Source organism: Mustelus asterias, chromosome 16 (assembly GCF_964213995.1).
Source record: "Mustelus asterias chromosome 16, sMusAst1.hap1.1, whole genome shotgun sequence".
Lineage (NCBI taxonomy): Eukaryota > Metazoa > Chordata > Chondrichthyes > Carcharhiniformes > Triakidae > Mustelus > Mustelus asterias.
This window is the reverse complement of record NC_135816.1, coordinates 93,168,027-93,192,853: the sequence shown is the minus strand read 5'-3', so window position 1 is coordinate 93,192,853 and position 24,827 is coordinate 93,168,027.

Here is a 24,827-nt window from a genome sequence, read left to right as displayed (position 1 = left end):
AGCAATGCGTTCTTTTTTGACATTCCTCCACATATTATTTTGTTGTTTGAGAACGTGTTTGACACATTCTGAGTAAAGCACATTGATGCGCGATTAATTCACACGGGAGGCCAGGACGTACCCGGCAATAAAGGCTTTTATTGACAACAAGAATAGACCATACTGCTTAACAATACTATCCCAGACTAAGGGCTACTAGGAAGTAGCAGTGAACTTTATACTCCTGTACGAAGGCGGAGCCAAACGGAGTGTACCACAGAACAATTCTAACAGGTGGAACACCCCAACCCTAACCCCAACAGTAACAAGAGTGACATATGTACAAGTACCCATAGTGGTAACCATCTATGGTTCACCACATTCACCCCTCCTTTAAAAACAAAGGCCGGTGGGGTAAGGAGACAACAGGAACTGTCCATATGTTCACAAGTTCAGCCGTATCGGAGGTCCGCACCGTCTCTGCGACCTCCGCAGTACTGGCTGCAGTGTCGGTTCTGGTGACCGTGGTGACGACCCTCTGTCCGAGGTGGTGTCCAGTGACTCCTACAGTTCCTCACATACCTGTGAACCTCGAGGTGGCGACAAACTCCTGGATTCAGGCAAGCTGTACACGGGAGTAAGAGGATTATGTTGAGGTCCCAATGCTGCCCGCGCCGAGTCAGGAGGGGAGAGAATGGGCAAAGGAATCCTAAACAGGGGTGCGGGAGTGACGGGAGTTTCCAGGTCCCCTGCAGGCGCCAGATCTCTGATAGAGACCGTGTCCTCTCGCCCGTCAGGATATGCCACATAGGCATATTGAGCGTTGGCGTGGAGGAGATGGACCTGTTCAACCAAAGGGTCGGACTTGCGGGCCCTAACATGCCGCCGCAGGAGGACAGGTCCTGAGAACGTCAACCAAAACGGCAGTGAAGTCCCAGAGGAAGACTTCCGAGGGAAGGTAAACATCCGCTCATGTGGGGTAGCGTTGGTTGCCGTACACAGGAGGCACCGGATTGAATGGAGCGCATCAGAAAGTACCTCTTGCCAACGGGAGACTGGAAGACCCCTAGACCTTAACACCAGTAAAACAGCCTTCCAGACTGTAGCGTTTTTTCTCTCGACCTGTCCGTTACCCCTGGGATTATAACTCGTAGTCCCACTTGAGGCAATTCCTTTAGAGAGCAGGTATTGCCTCAAGTCGTCGCTCATAAACGACGAACCCCTATCACTGTGGATACAACTGGGGTAGCCGAACAGGGCAAAAAGACTCCGCAGGGCTTTGATGACCATGGCAGAGGACATGTCAGAACAGGGGATGGCAAAGGGGAATCGGGAGTATTCGTCAACCACGTTGAGGAAATATTCAGTCCGATCTGTCGAAGGAAGGGGGCTTGAAGTCGACACTCAGTCGTTCAAAAGGGCGAGTGGCCTGAATGAGGTGTGCCCTGTCAGGCCGGTAGAAGTGCGGCTTGCACTCTGCACATACCTGGCAGCTTCGAGTTATCGACCTGACATCCTCTATAGAGTAGGGCAGATTTCGAGCCTTTACAAAGTGGAAGAGCCGAGTGATCCCTGGATGGCAGAGATCATTGTGGAGGGCCTGTAACCGGTCCTGCTGCACACTGGCACATGTTCCACGCGACAGGGCATCTGAGGGCTCATTGAGCTTCCCCGGACGGTACAAGATATCATAGTTGTAGGTGGAGAGTTCGATTCTCCACCTCAAGATTTTATCATTCTTAATTTTTCCCCTTAACGTGTTGTTGAACATGAAGGCTACGGACAACTGGTCCATGAGCAGGGTAAACCGTTTGCCAGCCAAATAATGGCGCCAATGCCGTACGGCCTCCACAATGGCCTGAGCCTCTTTCTCCACAGAGGAGTGCCGAATTTCAGGGCCTTGGAGGGTGCAAGAGAAAAAGGCGATGGGCCTGCCCGCCTGGTTAAGTGTGGCGGCCAGGGCAAAATCAGATGCATCACTCTCCACCTGAAAGGGATGGACTCATCGACAGCGTGCATCGTGGCTTTCACGATGTCGGCTTTTATCCCTTCAAAGGCTAGGCGAGCCTCTGCTGTCAGGGGAAAAGAGGTAGATTTTATGAGCGGACGGGCTTTGTCCGCGTAATTGGGAACCCACTGTGCATAGTACGAGAAGAAGCCTAAGCATCTTCTCAGTGCTTTGATGCTAGTGGGTAGGGGAAGTTCAAGGAGGGGACGCATACGGTCTGGATCGGGGCCGACGACCCCGTTTTCCACCAAGTATCCGAGGATTGCTCGGCGGTGCTTGCTGAATACGCACTTCTCCTTGTTATAGGTCAGGTTCAGGAGAGTCGCAGTGCCTAAAAACTTCTGGAGGTTCGCGTCGTGGTCCTGCTGGTCATGGCCGCAGATAGTGACGTTGTCCAGGTACGGGAAGGTAGCCCGTAGCCCGTTTTGGTCCACCATTCGGTCCAGCTCACGCTGGAAGACCGAGGCCCCATTAGTGACGCCGAAAGGGACTCTTAAAAAGTGGTAGAGACGGCCATCCGCCTCAAAGGCCGTGTATTTGCGGTCCTCTGGGCGAATGGGGAGCTGGTGGTAGGCTGACTTCAAGTCGATGGTGGAGAACATCCGGTACTGCGCAATCTGGTTGACCATGTCAGATATGCGCGGGAGAGGGTACACGTCCAACTGCGTGTAGCTATTAATGGTCTGACTATAGTCTATGACAATCCGGGGCTTGTCTCCAGTCTTAACCACCACGACTTGTGCTCTACATGGGCTAGTGCTAGGTTGAATGAGCCCGTCCCTGTGGAGCTGCTGAACCTCAGATCGAATAAGGATCCGATCCTCAGCGCTGTAACGCCTGCTCTTAGTCGCGATGGGCTTGCAGCCTGGCATGAGATTTTCGAATTGGGAAGGCGGGGTAATTTTGAGTGTCGAGAGACTGCATGTGGAGTGCACTGGACAATTTGGAGGCTGCTGTTCTCCCACTGAAAGTGGAGGGAGTGGCCCATCGTACTACAGGGTCACACTCTTCAGGTGGACCATAAAGTCTAGCCCCAGGAGTACCAGAGCACAAAGGTGCGGTAACACGAGGACCCTGAAGTTCTCGTACACTGTGCCCCGCACCTTCAAGTTTACCGCACAGCTCCCAAGAATGATAACAGATCGGGACCTCGACGCCATGGAGATTGTCTGCCTGACAGTTTGCACACGGAGAGCGCACTGTTTCACTGTATCCGGATGGATAAAGCTCTCCGTGCTCCCGCTGTCAAAGAGGCAATGCGCCAGGCGCCCGTTTACCTCTATGTCCATCATGGACTTGTCGAGTGTGTGAGGCTTGGCCTGGTCCAGGATGATTGACGCCACTGTTGGATCCCGAGTGTAACTGCAGGGAGCTGAGATAGCCAACGACGAGGAACCCTGCTGGTCTTCTGCGGGCCGGTGTCGACCAAAATGGCTGAGCCCACGAATCGCACATGGTCGATGATGTTGAAAGCAGCAGCACCCGCATGTCGCACGCGGCTTGCATCGTTGTCATAGGAAATGGCGGCGCCCGTAAATCTCACGTGGCTGAAGACATCGACGAGGCCAGAGACGAGGAGATGGATCCTGGGGAGTCACACGCAGCACTGCTGGGCTTGCAAGGGGTCTTTGCTTGGCACACTTTTGTATAGTGCCGTTTCTTCCCACAGGCGGAGCAAAACACCGTCCTGGCCGGACATCTCTGATGAGGGTGCTTCGCCAATCCACAGAAATAGCACCGTGAGCCTCCAGGAGCTGCCGCAGCTGTCAGGTCTGAAGTTGAGAGCATTATCGCGCAGTTCCGAGGAGCCGTCGGGTACAGTTGAGGCGGTGGCTGTACTTGCCACGATGTTCCCACGTGGTCGGAGGGGTAGGTTTCAAGACTTCTGGAGGCCGTTTCCACTGCATCGGACAATTCTACCGCCTTAGCCAGGTCCAAGTTACCCTGCTCTAGCAGCCGCAGGCCAATATAGGATGAGCCGATTCCCGCCACGAACGCATCTCGGATCAGATCGTTGGTGTATTGAGTGGCCGACACCTCCTTGCAATTGTAGGCTCTGGCTAGCTGTTGAAGTTCACGCAGGTACTGTCCCGTAGTTTTGCCGGGCTGCCGCCGTCGAGTGGCTAATAGGTGACGAGCATGAATTTCGTTCGGCTGTTTATGGTACAGCTTCTTGAGTAATTCGATGGCCTCTTTGTAATTTTGGAAATCACGGATTGTTGCATTCACGGTGTCGCTCACCCTTGCGTGGAGGACCCATAATCTGTTGGCATCGGCCTGGACTGCTGTCGAGGCATCGATGTAATCCACGAAACACTTCAACCAATGGTCAAAAGTATTCGACGCTCCAGCGGCACAAGGTTAGCCGATCGGGTTTCAGCATCTGCTCCATTTTTCTTCGAACAGAATTTTCGGTATTTTGTTGTGAATAAAATTGATGCGTGATTAATTCACATGGGAGGCTAGGACATACCCGGGAATAAAGGCTTTTATTCACAACAAGAATAGAGCATACTGCTTAACAATACTATCCCAGACTAAGGGCTACTAGGAAGTAGCAGTGAACTTTATACTCCTGTACGGAGGCGGAGCCAAACGGAGTGTACCACAGAACAATGCTAACAGGTGGAACACCCCAACCCTAACCCCAACAGTAACAAGAGTGACATATGTACAAATACCCATAGTGGTAACCATCTCTGGTTCACCACACACATTCAACTCCAGTTGACTGAAGCCATAAATGAAGTAAATAATGCAATTGAATTGAAACTGAACCTTCCTGTCTTCCTCGAAATTATTTTGGGAGATGATCAAACACTTTCTGTTGAAGATTTATGTTTAAAGAGACATGGGTGAATTTGTATTTTTTAAACGAGCACAGAAAGCGAACATGCTGATGCTGCATGTTTTGGTTCATGGCATTGGCAAGGACAGCATTTGCTTCCAAAGGCTCAGTTAAACATTTTTCTTTCAAAACATTTTGCTTCCAAAGGCAACAGTTAAACATGAACCACCTTGTTCTGCGACTGGAGTTAAGGTAAGTCGTCACTTCAGGTTTCAAATATTTATTGGACGGTGCAGGCACTGGCTAGAGGGGCATGTATTTACCCTGCAAATCGCCCTGAAAGTTAGGGGCAGTTTAACATGGCCAACCAACGTAACCCACACATCCTGCGAACGGAGGAGGAAACCGATTCACCCGGAGGAAAACCACACAGGCACGGGGAGAAGTTGTCAATCACTGTGCCACTGAGCCACCCTCGTCGCATCCTCAATGAATGGGTGCATCACTATACACAGGGTCACATATTACATAATGTTTCTGGTCACTGGGACAGTTACAGTGGAAGCATGATGATACTTTTCACGAAGCCTTTTCCTATATTCAGGGGATTCGTACTGCGCCAGTAGCTCTGGCGAAAATTAAGAAGAAGATGGACAAGTGGAGAACGAATTTCTTTAATTTGAGCTCTGATTTTCTCTGTCTTAATAATGGTGTCGTTGACTTTTTTCCCTCAGGTTTAAATGTTGCATGCTGAACAATGTAACTGTGAACTAAGGAAGAATTAAAACGTGATTCGTTCATTAACATTCCCTCGTCTGCCCACACTAGCGCCTGTTTGGGTACACTGAGGGACAATTTAGCACGGCCAATGCTCCTAACCAACACGTCATTCAGATCGTGGGAGGAAACCGGAGCACCCGGAGGAATCTCACACAGACATAGGGAGAACGTAAAGGCTGGTTAGGTGCAATTAGTGCGTTGATGGAAGATGTTGTTGTATGAGATCCATTGGTATTTGCGACTCGTGACTTACGTAAGTGGACGTACAGGAACGCTGAAATTCTGAGCCCAATGCCCAATCAATCACCAATCTTTCTTCTTGAAGAATAAATGCTGTTCACTTTGTATTCAGTATTTTTGAGAATGCCCCGATGAGCGGCGCTGCATTATCTCAGTATCACTTTGAGAAAAGCACGAACGTGTGTTGTGCATAGTGTTGGTTATCATGCATTGACGTTGCCAATCCATTGACGGTCGCCCGCTATTTATCTTTTCAATCAACTCATCAATTTTCCCAATTAATTGGGAATCTTATCGATTGATTCTCCCAAGTTGTGCACGTTTCCATTCATTTAATTTCGCAACCTATCTGTTTTATCTCTGTTTTAATGATTGTCACCCATTGACTTTTCTATTCCATTGAGCATCCCGCTCATTTAAGACCATAAGACCATAAGACATAGGAGCGGAAGTAAGGCCATTCGGCCCATCGAGTCCACTCCACCATTCAATCATGGTTGATTTCAACTCCATTTACCCGCTCTCTCCCCATAGCCCTTAATTCCTCGAGAAATCAAGAATTTATCAATTTCTGTCTTGAAGACGCTCAACGTCTCGGCCTCCACAGCCCTCTGTGGCAATGAATTCCACAGACCTACCACTCTCTGGCTGAAGAAATTTCTCCTCATCTCTGTTCTAAAGTGACTCCCTTTTATTCTAAGGCTATGCCCCCGCGTCCTAGTCTCCCCTGCTAATGGAAACACCTTCCCTACGTCCATCCTATCTAAGCCGTTCATTATCTTGTAAGTCTCTATCAGATCTCCCCTCAACCTCCTAAACTCCAATGAATATAATCCCACGATCCTCAGACATTCATCGTATGTCAGGCCTACCATTCCTGGGATCATCCGTGTGATCCAATGAAATGAACAGCGGATTTAAAAAAGTCTTAGAAACGGTCATTGTTTCAGCAGCTTGACTTTTAGGCATTATTGCAAGCAGTAAGTCGTTTGGGGCTGTAGCACTCCACTGAAGGTAAATTTAATCAACCCCAGTATCTCTTGTTAGTTTTATGACTGACATCTAAGTGAGAATGTCCATTCCATATGTGTCAGTCAATTGAGTTTTAATCTTTGATGAAAACTCTATTGATGGCAATCTCTCTAACAAAATAAAATTATCATGCACTTTCCCAAAATTCAGAGGATAAGCAAATGGGAAGGCGTCAGTTTCATTAATTAGTGGTATACCATAATACAAACTCAATTGGTTGAGCAGTTTTTTCATCTTCCGTGATATTATCTCTGACTATCATATTAAACGTCAAGACCCTTGTGAACGTTGACCTGTGTACATTCCAAGGCAGCCTTTTTACAATCTGAAAGAATATTGTTGTAAATTTATAGGCAGATAGAGAAATCATTAGTTGTATTTGAAAATACAGAAGATAAATATTTATAGCTTCCCATCGTTATTGTCATTTCGGAACGGTTGACATTAATGGTAAAATAAGCGCTATCAATGGCACTTTGGCCATGTAACATCTTCCCATTATTTACAAAACAGTTAAATTCCTTTGTGAAATGCGCAGAAAGCCATAATATGTCAGGCTTAGCTTCAATTTCACATCCGTAATCAATGCCTGAAATACAAATCACTCTTCAAGATAAGATTCGCAAGAATGCGTTTGCTGGCTGGATTTCCTCTGGCGTATCCTTGCACGCAGATCGGAAACTGAGCCGTTTTCTGTTTTGAATACCGTTAAGAGCATTGTTCTCGCAGAAAGAAAACACTGATTTCGGCACCACGGAATGCTTTGTTGTCCGGGAGGGGAGAAAGCATGCGGGAAGAACAATACAGATTGGGGATGGTGTATGGAAGAGTGAAGGGAAAATAATAGCACCAGAAACTGTGCAACAGACATTGGTAAAGTTGTATCATGGTGTAGTACACACAAGCAGGGACAAACTTACCATTCTAATTGGAAATTGTTGGTATTGGAAGGGAATCGGAGAAACGAAAGCTACATTTTATCAAAGGTGTATCCAGTATGCCCAAGTAGAACGAGGACTCCATTGTCAAGTAAAGATGGGGAACCAGCCAAGGCCCAAAGGACGATGGAAACGTTTGCGAATGCATTTCACAGGACAATGACCTAAAGTGAGAGGTAAAAAACTATTGTTTAGTTAGAACAGAGAACATAGAACATTAGAGCGCAGTACAGGCCCTTCGGCCCTCGATGTTGCGCCCACCAGTGAAACCAATCTAAAGCCCCTCCAATCTACACTATTCCAATATCATCCATATGTTTATCCAATAACCATTTGAATACTCTTAATGTTGACGAGTCCCCTACTGCTGCAGGCAGGGCATTCCACGCCCTTACTACTCTCTGAGTGAAGAACCGACCTCTAACATCTGTCCTACATCTCTCACCCCTCAATTTAAAGCTATGTCACGTCATGTTAGCCATCACCATCCGAGGAAAAAGGCTCTCACTATCCACCCTATCTAATCCTCTGATCATCTTGTATGCCTCTATTAAGTCACCTCTTAACCTTCTTCTCTCCAACAAAAACAACCTCAAGTCCCTCAGCCTTTCCTTATATGATCTTCCCACCATATTACGCAACATCCTGGTAAATCTCCTATGCAAACTTTCCAATGCTTCCACGTCTTTCCTATAATGCGGCGACCAGAACTGCACACAATTCTCCAAGTGCGGCCGCACCAGAGTTTTGTACAGTTGCAGCATGACCTCATGGCTCCGAAACTCAATCCCTCTACCAATAAAAGCTAACACACCGTATGCTTCCTTAACAACGCTATGAACCTGGGTGCTAACTTTCAGGTATCTATGCACATGGACAACCAGATCCCTCTGTTCATCCACACTACCAAGTATCTTTCTATTAGCCCAGTACTCTGTATTCCTGTTACTCCTTCCAAAGTGAATCACCGCACACTTTTCCGCATTAAACTCCATTTGCCACCTCTCAGCCCAGCTCTGCAGCTTATCCATGTCCCTCTGTAACCTGCCACTTCCCTCCGCACTGTCTACAACTCCACCGACTTTAGTGTCATCCGCAAATTTGCTAATCCATCCTTCCACGCCCTCATCCATGTCATTAAAAAAAATGAGAAACAGCAGTGGCCCCAAAACGGTTCCTTGTGGTCCACCACTAGTAACTGAACTCCAGGATGAATATTTCCCAGCAACTACCACCCTCTGTTTTCTTACACCTAGCCAATTCTTGATCCAAACCACTAAATCACCTTCAATCCCATGTGTCTGTATTTTCTGCAATAGCTTACCATGGGGAACCTTATCAAAAGCTTTGCCGAAATCCATATACAATACATCAACCGCTTTACCCTCATCCACCTCTTTGGTCACCTTCTCAAATAAGTCAATAAGGTTTGTGAGGCACGACCTACCCTTCACAAAACCATGCTGGCTATCCCTAATCAAATCATTCCTTTCTAGATGATTATAAATCCTATCTCTTATAATCCTTTCCAAAACTTTTCCCACAGCAGAAATAAGGCTCACAGGTCTATAATTACCAGGGTTGTCCCGACCCCCCTTCTTGAACAAGGGGGCAACATTTGCTATCTTCCAGTCTACTGCCACTGTTCCTGTAGACAATGACGACACAAAGATCAAAGCCAAAGGCTCTGCAGTCTCCTCTTTTGCCTCCCAGAGAATCCTAGGATAAATCCCATCCGGCCCAGGGAACTGTTCTATTTTTACCCTTTCCAGAATTGCTGACACCTCCTCCTTATGAACCACAATCCCTTCCAGTGCATCAACCTGCATCTCAGTACTCCCCTCGACAACACTGTCCCTCTCCGGTGTGAATACCGACGGCAAATATTCATTTAGTGCCTCTCCTATCTCTTCAGATTCCATGCACAACTTCCCACTACTGTCCTTGACTGGCCCTAATCTTACCCTAGTCATTCTTTTACTCCTGACATACCTATAGAAAGCTTTAGGGTTTTAGAACATAGAACATAGAACATAGAACATTACAGCGCAGAACAGGCCCTTCGGCCCACGATGTTGCACCGACCAGTTAAAAAAAAAAAAAAACTGTGACCCTCCAACCTAAACCAATTTCTTTTCGTCCATGAACCTATCTACGGATCTCTTAAACGCCCCCAAACTAGGCGCATTTACTACTGATGCTGGCAGGGCATTCCAATCCCTCACCACCCTCTGGGTAAAGAACCTACCCCTGACATCGGTTCTATAACTACCCCCCCTCAATTTAAAGCCATGCCCCCTCGTGCTGGATTTCTCCATCAGAGGAAAAAGGCTATCACTATCCACCCTATCTAAACCTCTAATCATCTTATATGTTTCAATAAGATCCCCTCTTAGCCGCCGCCTTTCCAGCGAAAACAATCCCAAATCCCTCAGCCTCTCCTCATAGGATCTCCCCTCCATACCAGGCAACATCCTGGTAAACCTCCTCTGCACCCTCTCCAAAGCCTCCACATCCTTCCTGTAATGTGGGGACCAGAACTGCACACAGTACTCCAAGTGCGGCCGCACCAGAGTTGTGTACAGTTGCAACATAACGCTACGACTCCTAAATTCAATCCCCCTACCAATAAACGCCAAGACACCATATGCCTTCTTAACAACCTTATCTACTTGATTTATTTATCTATTTTCCTTGATCCTACCTGCCAAAGACTTCTCATGTCCCCTCCTTGCTCTTTTTAACGCTTTCTTTTTGTCCTTCCTGGCTAACATGTAACTCTCAAGCGCCCTAACTGAGCCTTCGCGTCTCATCTTAACATACGTCTCCTTCTTCCTCTTCACAAGAGATTCAACCTCTTTAGTAAACCACGCTTCCCTCACACGACTGCTTCCTCCCTGCCTAACAGGTACATATTTATCAAGGACGCGTAGTAGCTGTTCCTTGAACAAGTTCCACATTACAATTGTGCCCATCCCCTGCAGTTTCCTTCCCCAAACTATGCCACCTAAATCTCGCCTAATAGCATCATAATTTCCTTTCCCCCCTGCTATAACTCTTGCTCTTTGGTATATAACTGTGTCTTTCCATTGCTCAGGTAAACGTAATCGAATTGTGGTCACTATCACCAAAGTGCTCACCTACCTCCAAATCTAACACCTGGCCTGGTTCATTACCCAGTACCAAATCCAATGTGGCCTCGCCTCTTGCTGGTCTATCTAGATACTGTGTCAGGAAGCCTTCCTGCACACATTGGACAAAAACTGACCCCTCTACAGTACTTGGACTATAGCTTTTCCAGTCAATATTTGTAAAGTTAAAGTCCCCCATAACAACTACCCTGTTACTTTCGCTTCTATCCAGAATCATCTTTGCAATCCTTTCCTCTACATCTCTGGAACTTTTCGGAGGTCTATAAAAAAACTCCCAACAGGGTGACCTCTCCTTTCCTGTTTCTATCCTCAGCCCAAACTACCTCAGTAGACGAGGCTTCATCAAATGTCCTTTCTGTCACCGTAATACTGTCCTTGACCGACAATGCCACACCTCCCCCTCTTTTACCACCTTCCCTGCACTTACTGAAACATCTAAACCCTGGAACCTGCAGCAACCATTCCTGTCCCTGCTCTATCCATGTCTCCGAGATAGCCACAACATTGAAATCCCAGGTACCAACCCATGCTGAAAGCTCACCCACCTTATTCCGGATGCTCCTGGCGTTGAAGTATACACACTTCAGTCCACCTTCCTGCCTGCCAGTACACTCCTGCGACCCTGAAACCTCATCCATGCCCTCACTACTCTCAACCCCTGTACACCGGAGCTACAATTCAGGTACCCACCCCCTGCTGAATTAGTTTAAAACCTCCCGAAGAGCATTAGCAAATCCCACCCCCCCCCCCCCCCCCCGCAAGATATTGGTACCCCTCTGGTTCAGGTGCAGAACATCCTGTCTGTAGAGGTCCCACCTACCCCAGAAAGAGCCCCAATTGTCCAGGTATCTGAAACCCTCCCTCCTGCAACATCCCTGTAACCACGTTTTCAACGGCTCTCTCTCCCTATTCCTCTCCTCACTATCACGTGGCATGGGTAACAAACCAGAGCTAACAATTCTGTTTGTTCCAGCCCTAAGCTTCCACCCTAACTCGCTTAATTTCTACCGTACATCCCCATCCCTTTTCCCACCTATGTCTCGAATACCTTTGTGAACCATAACTTGGAGCTGGTCCCCCTCCCTCTTCAGGATTTCGAAAACACGATCCGAGACATCATGGAATTTGGCTCCTGGGAGGCAACACACCAACCGCGAGTCTCGCTCGTTCCCGCAAAATCTCCTATCCGTCCCTTTCGCAATGGAGTCCCCAATGATGAAGCCTCTACTCCTCTCCCCCCTTCCCTTCTGAGCAACAAGGACTGCTCAGTTTAACAGATGGGTTGAATCATCTCCATGTCGAAGTGCAAGAGCCAAAACTGTAGCTTTCGTGTAGGCAAATGAGATACTATCGAGATGGGGAATGGCTCTTCAGTTGGAAGGTGGAGAGGATCTGTGGCTTTTTGCTACCAAATAAACCTGTTGGACTTTAACCTGGTGTTGTGAAACGTCTTACTGTCTTCAGTTGGACTCAGACCACGGAACTCATTTCACAGGGAGAGTTTTAAGAGAAGTCTGCAGATTGTTATGGAAAAGACAAAGATTTCACATATTTTCCACCCTCAGAGCTCAGGAATGGTAGAACAAATGAACAGAGTACTGAAGAATAGCTTAGCCAAAGCCAGTTGGGATGAAGTGAACAATTGGTTACAGGCCTTGCCTACAATGTTCTTCCGACAGAGAGCCACTTAATCTCCAGGAACGGGGTTAACCCCTTTTGAACTGATAACTGGTAGAGCAATCCACCTCCCAGAGGATGTGATAGTAGGAGGCAGAGAACCTGAGATTGGTACAGAGGCAATGTTCCAGTGTATGGGAAACTTAATGAACCGTTTGCATTATCTTAAAAGAGAGGTGATCACTCAACAGCAGCATAGAGATTGGATGAAATTAGCAAAGGAAAGCACCACAAAGCTCCCTACGCCTGGAGATAAGATGATAGTATAGCTCATGACCGGCAAGAAGGGGTTAGGAACTCGACGGAAGGAGTCTTTCAACTTTATTGTAAGACGCCAGAAATGTGCCATAGTTGATGAAAAGTATGATCCAAGATGGCGACATTGGACGCAGCTAAAATCGTTTCCTCGTGGTCACGCCAGCAGTAACGAAGTTGTCCCAGAGAATGGATAATCTGCAGACCATAGGATCAATATGGCTTCAGCAGCCACATGCCTGATAAAAGGGCTAATGGGATTTTCAGACAAAATTATGAGTTTTGACCAAGTTATGGTACCGTAATCAGATTAATGTTAAAATAAGTAAAAAGTAAATAATTTAGTTCTTATGTTACTAATTCAAGGGCCTTAGGGCCACCCTGTTTTAACTTACAAGACGTGGCATTAACTTACAATGCGTGGCATTTTCAGGGAACCATCTGAACTGAAGAATGTAACATTGATTACAACAATCAAACCTAAAGGTTTGTCAAGCTGGGAGACTTGAAGTGAAAGGCAACAAAATTACAGTGTAGTTCTGCAAATGAACGTTTATCTTTTTTCCTCAATATTAGCAAGCGGCCAGGAGACAAATGAAGAGAATATTGAAGTTATTAATTGAAAAATAGCAAAATAATTGTCAACTTTCTTGTTATTTTAATGTTGAGTTTACCAGACAGTCCTTTGTGAACTGCATACTAATACTTATCTGTATATGGCATGCACATCTGCTAAAACTGCTGATATATCTCAAGATTGAGTATGCTCATACATTCATAAACATGTTGAGGGAGGGAAACGTTCCCTCCCAGTATCTTTATCATAGGCAGATTTAATTATGTGGGATCAGCTTATTCAGCCTTTTAGAGATGACATGGCGAGAGCAACAGGTTTACATCGGGAATGTGACAGTGTAGACTTTTACATTAATGGATCCTTTACAGGTGGCCCAGGTCACGTGAATAGGTATTCACCCTTCTTCAACACATCCAGTCCAGCCTTGTTTTAAATTGAACAGAATCGGAGCCACAAGGACTGTTGTGTGTTGAGAACAAAAGATGCCCTGGAGAGAACTTGGGCACCAGAAAGTGTCAACACTCAGTAAATGTAACCAGTCAAATTTGTCTGAATCCACCCAGTGAATATTGATCTTGCAATATTACATTTTGCTTCAAAGGAGAACACGTGTATCCCACTCTCAATATTACGTATTCAATTTGTCGAAATAGGGCATATCCGATTTTGCCTTTCAGTTGGAAGGGGCCATGTTACCTTCGATATGCAGTTCCATATATGTATCATTCTTACCAGCTTCCAAATTGGAGAAAACGACGTGCCCTTGTGTGATTAGACACATTCATTGTTATAATGACGCCTCCGTATTCATATATAAGCACATTAATTGAGACTGAAGCTATTATCTCAAGTTTGGAACGAGTTGCCAAGAATACTGCTCCAGCCCTTACGGAGGTCAGTGGTGAGATGGTTGCAATGCGCACTGTTTCTCTACAGAATCTGATGACATTAGACTTCATCTTTGCAGCTAGGGGTGGAATATGGGCTTTAATTGGACTAAAATGTTGTACATACATACCGACACTTCGGAGAACATAACTAATTTGGTGACACACATTCGGAAGGAGGTCGAGAAACTTAAACAATCAAAATCTTTTTCTCTGTGGAATTCGGCAACAGGCTGAATGGGGACACGAGAGACCAGTATAGTGCAAGGAATAGTGCTGTTCTTCATTTTCAATCTGATGATCATTGTGATTGTGCAGATATTCAAGTGTTGTTGTTCCTTAGCAACAAAGTTAATGACGACTGCAGCAGCAGTGATATCGATCCAGGAGATACTACATTACCATACGCTCCTCTAACGTATGAGAATATGCACTATCATACATTCATTTCGTGATATACATGACATGAGATTACTTTTCCTTTTGACTTTTAGCATTAACGAAGGTCAAGACACAGATACAATTACAGACAATCAATGCAGAGATAGTGATGGTAATCAGGATGACTGTGGAGTAATTAAAAAATCAATCGCTTTTTAGGACTTAAGCTTTTATTTACTGGTCTAGTATTGTGCTAGCCAATGGCCAGGAGGAGGGATTATAGAAGGTGATTCATAATCAGCTAATAATATTTATCGGCAGAATGCTGTCTTTCAGAGGACAGAGATCAGTAAGAGTCAAATGATTATTAAGCAAGCTCATGCCAACAGATTAGACATATGTGTCTGCATTAAGACAATCAAAACAAGTTTGTACGATTTTAAAACATATATCTTGATGTTTTAAATGCATTGTTAACTTTGGCCAGGCAGAGTTACTTAAGGCATGGTGGTAAGCGTCAATAGTTTAAATTCAGAGGTCTGGGAACAGGCAAGTCAGCAGTAGTCGTATCGGGAGAATCCCTATCAGGGAACAAATGTTGCAATATTAATGAATAGTTGCATTCACTTCCCAGACACAACGTTAAATATACCCCTGCCGCAGGAACACGTGACTATTCAACTGTTGACTCTTCTCTGCTGCACAGTCTGTTTTAACCCTTATACGATGGACAAATAATCTTATTAGTGCAACCAATATTTATTCAAACCCACGCAATCAATAATCACCCACCCAACCAACAATAAGTTATCTTACAGGAACATAGTAGAATTCAAGTCCAAAACAAGACCTCGACTTAACTTTTATTCATGCATTGATTGCTTAAGCGGAATTGACAAAAGTCTTCGATTTAATATGTTATATCTTTCTTTAAAGGCGAAATACCAATAATTCCTGGAATCGGATTGGACGACACCAGGAATTTTATTTCCTCGTGTCTGGAACGAAGGTGCGTTCTCATCAAGCAGGGCATTACAAAATTGCTTTAAAATCCACATTCAAAATTAAATGAATTAAAACCTGTCCAGTCCAATTCTGTGCAAATGCATGAAACTGAAGAGGAGAGTCGAGGCCAGAAACTCAGACAATGTTCATTTAAAATAGGGCAGAAAGAATGCGAGGCACTAGATTTCGAGCTCGAAAGATATATACTAATCGCCGAACATATCTGGCGCATTTGATTTTCCATCTGTAGGTCCACATCGATTCCTATATATCTCCCTCCACCTCTCTGTTACACACTTTACAGGCTATTACATAAGAGATGGGGAAGGTGAAGAAATAAGACATACATGTCTATTGAGAAAAAAGTTACAATGATTGTCAGGAAATGGGTGCAAATGAAAACAAATACACAGAGAAGGACAGCGAAAGACACAGGCTGTCAAGATGGGGAAAGTTAAAGGTCACTGAGAGAGAAAGAATGACAGGGAAACTGGGAGGCAGGCAAACTATAGGTACATGTATAGCACCTGAAAGGCTAGCTGCAGAACTAGGCTAAACTTACTCTCAGATGATTGACGAACAGTTTCTCAAACTGGCTGCACTGAAGAGGGATAGCTGGATTTAAACTATGGTATGGGGTTATCCCTCTTATGCATTTGGGCTCCTTGAACTCCAGACGAACTCTTCCGTGCAGCCATTTTGAAACGCAATTTCGTCTATCTCCTGAAGTATAAGTGCAGCCTCAGGTCAATGTTTCAACCAATTATGATATTACCATCCGCATTAAGCTCAAGACAAGGCACTGTGCTGCTGACAAAAAATGGATTTTCGACTTCGTTCAAAGTGAATGCAACAGAGTGGCAATCACTTAACAAATGTAATAATGCGATATAAAGGGTATTTCATCAGGTTCTTCAGGTCCTCTCTGAATTTTGACTGGCTTACAGCGTAAATAAAAGTGTTGGTGCAGGTACTTAGGAATTGCAGCATTCCTGCTACCTCATTGGCGATATAACGAGGGTCAGAGTAAGAGTCATATGTCGTAACAACAGCAATTCGCCGGTAAATGTTATATACGACCATTGTTACCCACAATAACATAAAACTGCCGGATACACTGAAAAGTAAAATGATGGATTTCCGTCTGTTCTCCATCCCTGGGTCCCTCTGATTAACTCTATTACTGCAGCTTCGGAGTCGCTTCCGGACTCTACTCGCCTTTAAAATCTGCCTGACTGACAAGATGTTGAGGAGCAACATTAAAAAAAATGGTAAACATGGAGTTAATATTCGATGTAGCAATTCAAATACTCCCCAAGCGGGTGACGTAAAGAAGGCTTGACCAGTTATACAATACCAGGGAACATTTCCAACTATTTTCAACGGTACATATGTAAAGTACCAGGGGAGTGCCTCGAAGAAACCCAACACACTTATTGTTCCAATAACTGCTACTGCTATTTTCTCGGTGCAGTATTTTAATTTCAGCTTCTCATAACAAATAGCCACAAATCGATCAAATGTGAAAGAAACTGTGAACCAGACAGAACAGTTTGTTGCTCCAAAATACAGCATATTGATGGAACTGCACAGAGTTGTAGTGAATCGAGAATTACTGTGGAGAATTCGCTTCAATAGTGGACCAATGATGACGACAAGGAGATCTGCCACTGCCATTGCCATCAGATAGCGTGTGATGCACTTGGTGAGACCACACTTTCCCCGCGAGAGGATTACAATCGCCAACAGGTTAACTGTAAGAGGAAAAGGTTATACAGATAAATAACGTGCCATGCATTCAAAAAGGTCTGCTGTTTGAGTAGACATGGGATACCAAGCTTTGATTATTTATTGCAGAATATGTTGGAAGCTATGCTAGAAAAAATATAAACATAGTACCTCGGAGCAGTGAGAGGCGATTCGACACTTCGGGACAGGTCCGCCATTCAACATGATCATGATGGATTAGTTATTTCAATGGCATATTTTTGTTGTTTTTTTTATCATGCTCATTGATTCCATTCAAATATAAAAGAGAATAGTCTCTTTCTTGCGTATATTTAATGAATTCGCCTCCACAGTGTGCGGTGGAAAAGAATTCCAGAGGTTCACTCAACTGTGGTTGAAGAAATGTTTTCTCATCTCACTCCTAAATGGTCCATCAAAGAGCAAAGAACAAAGAACAAGAACAAAGAACAATACAGCACAGGAACAGGCCCTTCGGCCCTCCAAGCCCGCGCGGCTCCCTGGTCCAAACTAGACCATTCTTTTGTATCCCTCCATTCCCACTCCGTTCATATGGCTGTCTAGATAAGTCCTAAACGTTCCCAGTGTGTCCGCCTCCACCACCTTGCCTGGCAGCGCATTCCAGGCCCCCACCACCCTCTGTGTAAAATATGTCCGTCTGATATCTGTGTTAACCCTCCCCCCCCCCCCTTCACCTTGAACCTATGACCCCTCGTGAACGTCACCACCGACCTGGGGAAAAGCTTCCCACCGTTCACCCTATCTATGCCTTTCATAATTTTATACACCTCTATTAAGTCTCCCCTCATCCTTCGTCTTTCCAGGGAGAACAACCCCAGTTTACCTAATCTCTCCTCATAACTAAGCCCCTCCATACCAGGTAACATCCTGGTAAACCTCCTCTGAACTCTCTCCAAAGCCTCCACGTCCTTCTGGTAGTGTGGCGACCAGAACTGGACGCAGTATTCCAGATGCGGCCGAACCAACGTTCTATACATCTGCAACATCAGACCCCAACTTTTATACTCTATGCCCCGTCCTATAAAGGCAAGCATGTCAGATGCCTTCTTCACCACCTTCTCCACCTGTGATGTCACTTTCAAGGATCTGTGGACTTGCACACCCAGGTCCCTCTGCGTATCTACACCCTTTATGGTTCTGCCATTTATCATATAGCTCCTCCCTACATTATTTCTGCCAAAATGCATCACTTCGCATTGATCAGGATTGAACTCCATCTGCCATTTCTTTGCCCAAATTTCCAGCATATCTATATCCTTCTGTAGCTTCTGACAATGCTCCTCACTATCTGCAAGTCCTGCCAATATTGTGTCGTCCGCAAACTTACTGATCACCCCAGTTACACCTTCTTCCAGAACATTTATATAAATCACAAACAGCAGAGGTCCCAATACAGAGCCTTGCGGAACACCACTAGTCACAGGCCTCCAGCCGGAAAAAGACCCTTCCACTACCACCCTCTGTCTTCCTTGACCAAGCCAGTTCTCCACCCATCTAGCCACCTCCCCCTTTATCCCATGAGATCCAACCTTTTTCACCAGCCTGCCATGAGGGACTTTGTCAAACGCTTTACTAAAGTCCACATAGACGACATCCACAGCCCTTCCCTCGTCAACCATTTTGGTCACTTCTTCAAAAAACTCCACCAGGTTAGTGAGGCATGACCTCCCTCTCACAAAACCATGCTGACTATCGTTAATGAGTTTATTCATTTCTAAATGCGCATACATCCTATCTCTAAGAATCTTCTCCAACAACTTCCCCACCACGGACGTCAAGCTCACGGCCTATAATTACCTGGGTTATCCTTCCTACCCTTCTTAAATAACGGGACCACATTAGCTATCCTCCAATCCTCTGGGACCTCACCTGTGTCCAGTGACGTGACAAAGATTTGCGTCAGAGGCCCAGCGATTTCATCTCTCGTCTCCCTGAGCAGCCTTGGATAGATTCCATCAGGCCCTGGGGATTTGTCAGTCTTTAAATTCTCTAACAAACCTAACACTTCCTCCCTTGTAATGGAGATTTTCTCCAACGGTTCAACACTCCTCTCCGAGACACTCCCAGTCAACACATCCCTCTCCTTTGTGAATACCGACGCAAAGTATTCATTTAGGATCTCCCCTACTTCTTTGGGCTCCAAGCATAATTCCCCACTTTTGTCCCTGAGAGGTCTGATTTTTTCCCTGACAACCCTTTTGTTCCTAACGTATGAATAAAATACCTTGGGACTCTCCTTAATCCTGTCTGCCAAGAACATTTCGTGACCCCTTTTTGCTCTTCTAATTCCCCGTTTGAGTTCTTTCCTACTTTCTTTGTACTCCTCCAGAGCTCCCTCCGTTTTTAGCTGCCTGGACCGACCATTCGCCTCTCTTTTCTTTTTGACCAGTCCCTCAATTTCCCTGGTTATCCACGGTTCTCGAATCCTACCCTTCCTATCCTTCTTTTTAACAATATCCTGAGACTGTGCCATTGGTTCGAAACTCCTCAAACAGGGAACACATCCTCCCTCCATCCAGTCTGTACAGTTTTGCGAGTATGATGCAATGTTCAATCTGATGTCCTTTCATTATTTAAAATTCAGCGAATAAGGCCCCGTTGAACTCATCTCTCCTCGCAGATCATTTTACAGGGTCTGTATGCCCTTTCACAATTATGTATATTTTCTTTCTGAAACCATGCAAATATTCCAAAGGCATTCAGTACACGATTTATGCGTTTACCGATCCTACTCAGAGTCATTCTGTTAAATGGTGAGATAAGGGTGAATACTTCAGTGCATTCAACAACCATCCAAGTCTCCTTCTCTTTACCTATATCAATTTCCTCTGCTATTTATGGAATACACATAAACGTAATGATGCTTCCATATAAAGCTTTCGATAATTTACTCCTTATACACCGATGACTATGCGGCCAAATTCCCCTCCAATTCGATTTTCAAGTTTGCCTGCAACACCACCATAGTGGATCGGATCTCAAACAATGACGAGACAGAGTACCTGTCAATGATGAGATAGAGAATCTAGTGAACTGGTGCGGCAACAGTAATCTCTCCCTCAATGTCAACAAAATGAAGGAGATTGTCATCGACTTCAGAAAGCATAAAGGAGAACATACCCCTGTCTACATCAACGGGGACGAAGTAGAAAGTGTCGAGAGCTTCAAATAAATTGTTAGGCGTCCAGATCACCAACAACCTATCCTAACCCCCTCATGCCGACACTATAACAGATAATAGAATAGAACAGTACAGCACAGAACAGGCCCTTCGGCCCACGATGTTGTGCCGAGCTTTATCTGAAACCAAGTCAAGCTATCCCACTCCCTATCATCCTGGTGTGCTCCATGTGCCTGTCCAATAACCGCTTAAATGTTCCTAAAGTGTCTGACTCCACTGCAGGCAGTCCATTCCACACCCCAGCCACTCTCTGCGAAAAGAACATACCTCTGATATCCTTCCTATATCTCCCACCACGAACCCTATAGTTATGCCCCCTTGTAATAGCTCCATCCACCCGAGGAAATAGCTTTGAACGTTCACTCTACCTATCCCCTTCATCATTTTATAAACCGCTATTAACTCTCCCCTGTTCTCTCTAGGGCTCCAGAGAGAACAGCCCGAGCTCCCTCAACCTTTCCTCATAAGACCTACCCTCCAAACCAGACAGCATCCTGGTAAATCTCCTCTGCACTCTTTCCAGCGCTTCCACATCCTTCTTACAGTGAGGTGACCAGAACTGCCACAATATTCCAAATGTGGTCTCACCAAAGTCCTGTACAGTTGCAGCATAACCCCACGGCTCTTGAACTCCAAGCCCCTGTTAATAAAAGCTAACACACTATAGGCCTTCTTCACAGCTCTATCCGCTTGAGTGGCAACCTTTAGAGATCTGTGGATATGGACCCCAAGATCTCTCTGTTCCTCCACAGTCTTCAGAACCCTACCTTTGACCCTGTAATCCACATTTAAATTAGTCCTACCAAAATGAATCACCTCACATTTATCAGGGTTAAACTCCATTTGCCATTTTTCAGCCCAGCTTTGCATCCTATCTATGTCTCTTTGCAGCCTACAACAGCCGTCCACCTCATCCACTGCTCCAGCAATCTTGGTGTCATCAGCAAATTTACTGATCCACCCTTCAGCCCCCTCCTCTAAGTCATTAATAAAAATCACAAAGAGCAGAGGACAAAGCACTGATCCCTGTGGCACTCCGCTAGCTATATTTAAGAAAGTCCAACAACGTCTCTACTTTCTCAGAAGACTAAGGAAATTTGGCATGTCAGCTAAGACTCTCAAAAACTTTTACAGACACACCATAGAAAGCATTCTTTCTGGTTGTATTACAGCTTGGTATGGCTCCTGCTCTGCCCAAGACCACAAAGAATTACAAAAGGTCGTGGATGTAGCTCAGTTCATCACGAAAGCCAACCTCCCACCCATTGACTCTGTCTACACTTCCTGCTGCCTCGGTAAAGCAGCCAGCATAATTAAGCACCCCATGCACACCGGACATTCTCTCTTCCACCTTCTTCCTGAGGGAAAAAGGCACAAAATTCTCAGGTCACGTACCAACCGACTCAAGAACAGATTGTTCCCTGCTGTTGTCAAACTTTTGAATGGATTTATCTTGCATTAATTTGCTCTTTCTCTACACCCTAGCTATGCCTGTCATAGTACCTGCTGCACTCTCTCGTTTCCTTCTCTATGAGCGGTATATTTTGTCTGTATAGCACGCAAGAAACAATACTTTTCACTGTATGTTAATACATGTGACAATAATGAATCAAATCAAACAATTTAAATATTGTCATTAATTTTGTTGGAGGTGAGGGAATAAAAATAACAAAAAAGTTGAAGTTTTAACATGAATGTAAAGTGAGGTTTACGAATTAATAATGTATTAGAAATAAGCTACAGTTTAATTGGTGCTAATTTAGTGATTCTGTGCAATAATGGGTAAACCCATAGGAAGTTACATGCTCAACGAATGTGTTAGCATTGGGGAAGGGGGAGGGGTTGTGCGGTTGGTTGTTGTTTGCAGAGACAACTGTGCCTTTTTTGCATTTAAAGAAGGCCACGCCATGAAAATCAACATGCTGGAAGAGATATAAAGTTATTGCTCATCAAGTGGGGACTATTTTGAGGTAGAAAGATGTTTTCTTCATACTTTTAATTGAATATATTGAGTTCAAACTTGGAAACCAGAAGTGAGTTGCTCTCATCTTTGCATGAAAGAAACAATACAGAATCATGAAGTCCAGGCAAGCAGGAAATTGGGACAAAAGAATGTCTTGGTAAGTTTGGCGTTAAGTTGAACTCAATACTTGGAGGGCAATTCAAGGGACACGTGGCTGAAGTGTTCGCAGTTAAAGAGCACGATGCAGTAACCAGATTTAAATGTGAAAGCAGACCTCAGAGATAAATGGAAATGTTGAGGCCATTTGAACAGAATTTGCGAATCAATAGTTAAAGCAATTGTGAACAGTTTGTGTAACAGTCAAGTCCAAGAAATACTGAATGGGAGTTTGAAACCTAGATGCTGTATTCGTCGTTACAAGTAGATAAAAACGCTTTCTTTGAAAGTGCAATCTGGAATTCATGAACTGGATTAGGAATGCAAACTGCTGATAGCAAGCATTGCTGTGAGAAACGATTATCAAGCATGTGTTTTGTTTTGTTTTCGGAGTGGAGTTTGGAAACTGCAAAATGACAATAATCTGGGAGGATTCTGAGGAGAAATTTGCTGGCGTTCGCTTGTGCTCAAGTGGGAGTGTTTGTGCAGGAACAGCCGTCTTTGTGCTGAAAGGGATATTCTGCTACTAAGGCCATTTTTGCCTCCAACAAACTGTTTAAATCGTGTTTACCTTAATACCTATGTACATTTGTGAAGCTCACGGGGGAGTAAAGAAGTATTGTATCATTATCCAACTTTTTCCTGTTTAACAAATGTATTCCATTGTTGTTAAAACTCCTTGGAAATACTGTGACTTTGTTCATCTATGTTTTCTAATAAAGTAAAGCATCACGGTCTTTTGACTCAGCGTTACATTCTGGGATCTTCTCGTCCAGTTATAACATGGATCATAATAATGGATGAAACCAACTGTTGAATGTTAATCTCTGTGGTGTATAAGCGATAGCTGAGGAACAATGAAGAAATTTCAGAAGCATTTATGTTGAAGATGTCATCGATTGAAGCGATAGAATGCAGAATAAGAATAAGATAGAACCGAATAAGAATAGAATGGACAACGAATGATCCAAGTAACTTACACAAATGCAGCATATATAAGGCCCTTGCAGTTCCTCATGTACTCAACATTAGGGCGGCATGGTGGCACCGTGATCTGCACTTCTGTCTCACAGTGCCAGGGACCCAGGTTCGATTCCCGACTTGAATCCCTGTCTATGTGGAATCGACTTTCTCACCACGTCTACGTGTGTTTCCTCCGGGTGCTCCAGTTTCCTCCCCCAGTCTGAAATACGTACTGGTGCATTGGCCATGCTGCATTGTTCCTCAGTGGCCCCGACCAGGTGCCAGAGTGTGGCGACTAGGAGATTTTCACAATAACTTCATTGCAATTTTAATGTAGTCCGACTTATGACACGAATAAATAAACGTTAAAAGTTCAAAAACTGGGACATGCAATACCCAAAATGTATACCTGAGTTCCTGACACATAAACTTTACAACACCATCCATGCACAGGGATTAGGATGTGGAGTCTCCAAGAATTGTCATTCCAGCCCAATTTACGGGAGTAAGGGAAAGTATTCAGTGGGAATGGCGAGTGATTTAACATTTTAAAAAATCAGTCCCAAATGGGACTCTCGCAATGTTGCAACAGGAGATAGCAGAGAGACACTGGTCGGGGCATGATCTCATCTGTCCATCTGGGAAAGACCTTCCACAATGATTTTTAAGGGCAACTCGAATTTTGGGAACAGTAAATCAGAATTTAATGGATTTAAATGTAATATAACTTCTGGGGCCCATTGCTGTGTATAATTGTACCAGAATTATCATTGGTTGAAGAAAGAATATAGAAAACGGATAACACAGTTGAGAGCAAAAAACAAATAATTGTGAAGAAATTCCTCAAAAAATCAAGATTTTGCAAGAGAATGAACGGTATGTTTTATAAAGTAATCAAACATTGGAAAGGGTTAATGGCCTTTACTTAGGTAACGGAAGGTGGAAAGTCATCTTCCACAAATGGTCAGCGTTAGGGCCAGTACACGCCAACTTGAAGCAGGCAAAGGATTTTAAAATTGACATACAATGTCAAATTGCGAGTGTAATTAATATGGCGGAGAATGCAAAGAAATATATGAAGATAGTAATAATATGGAT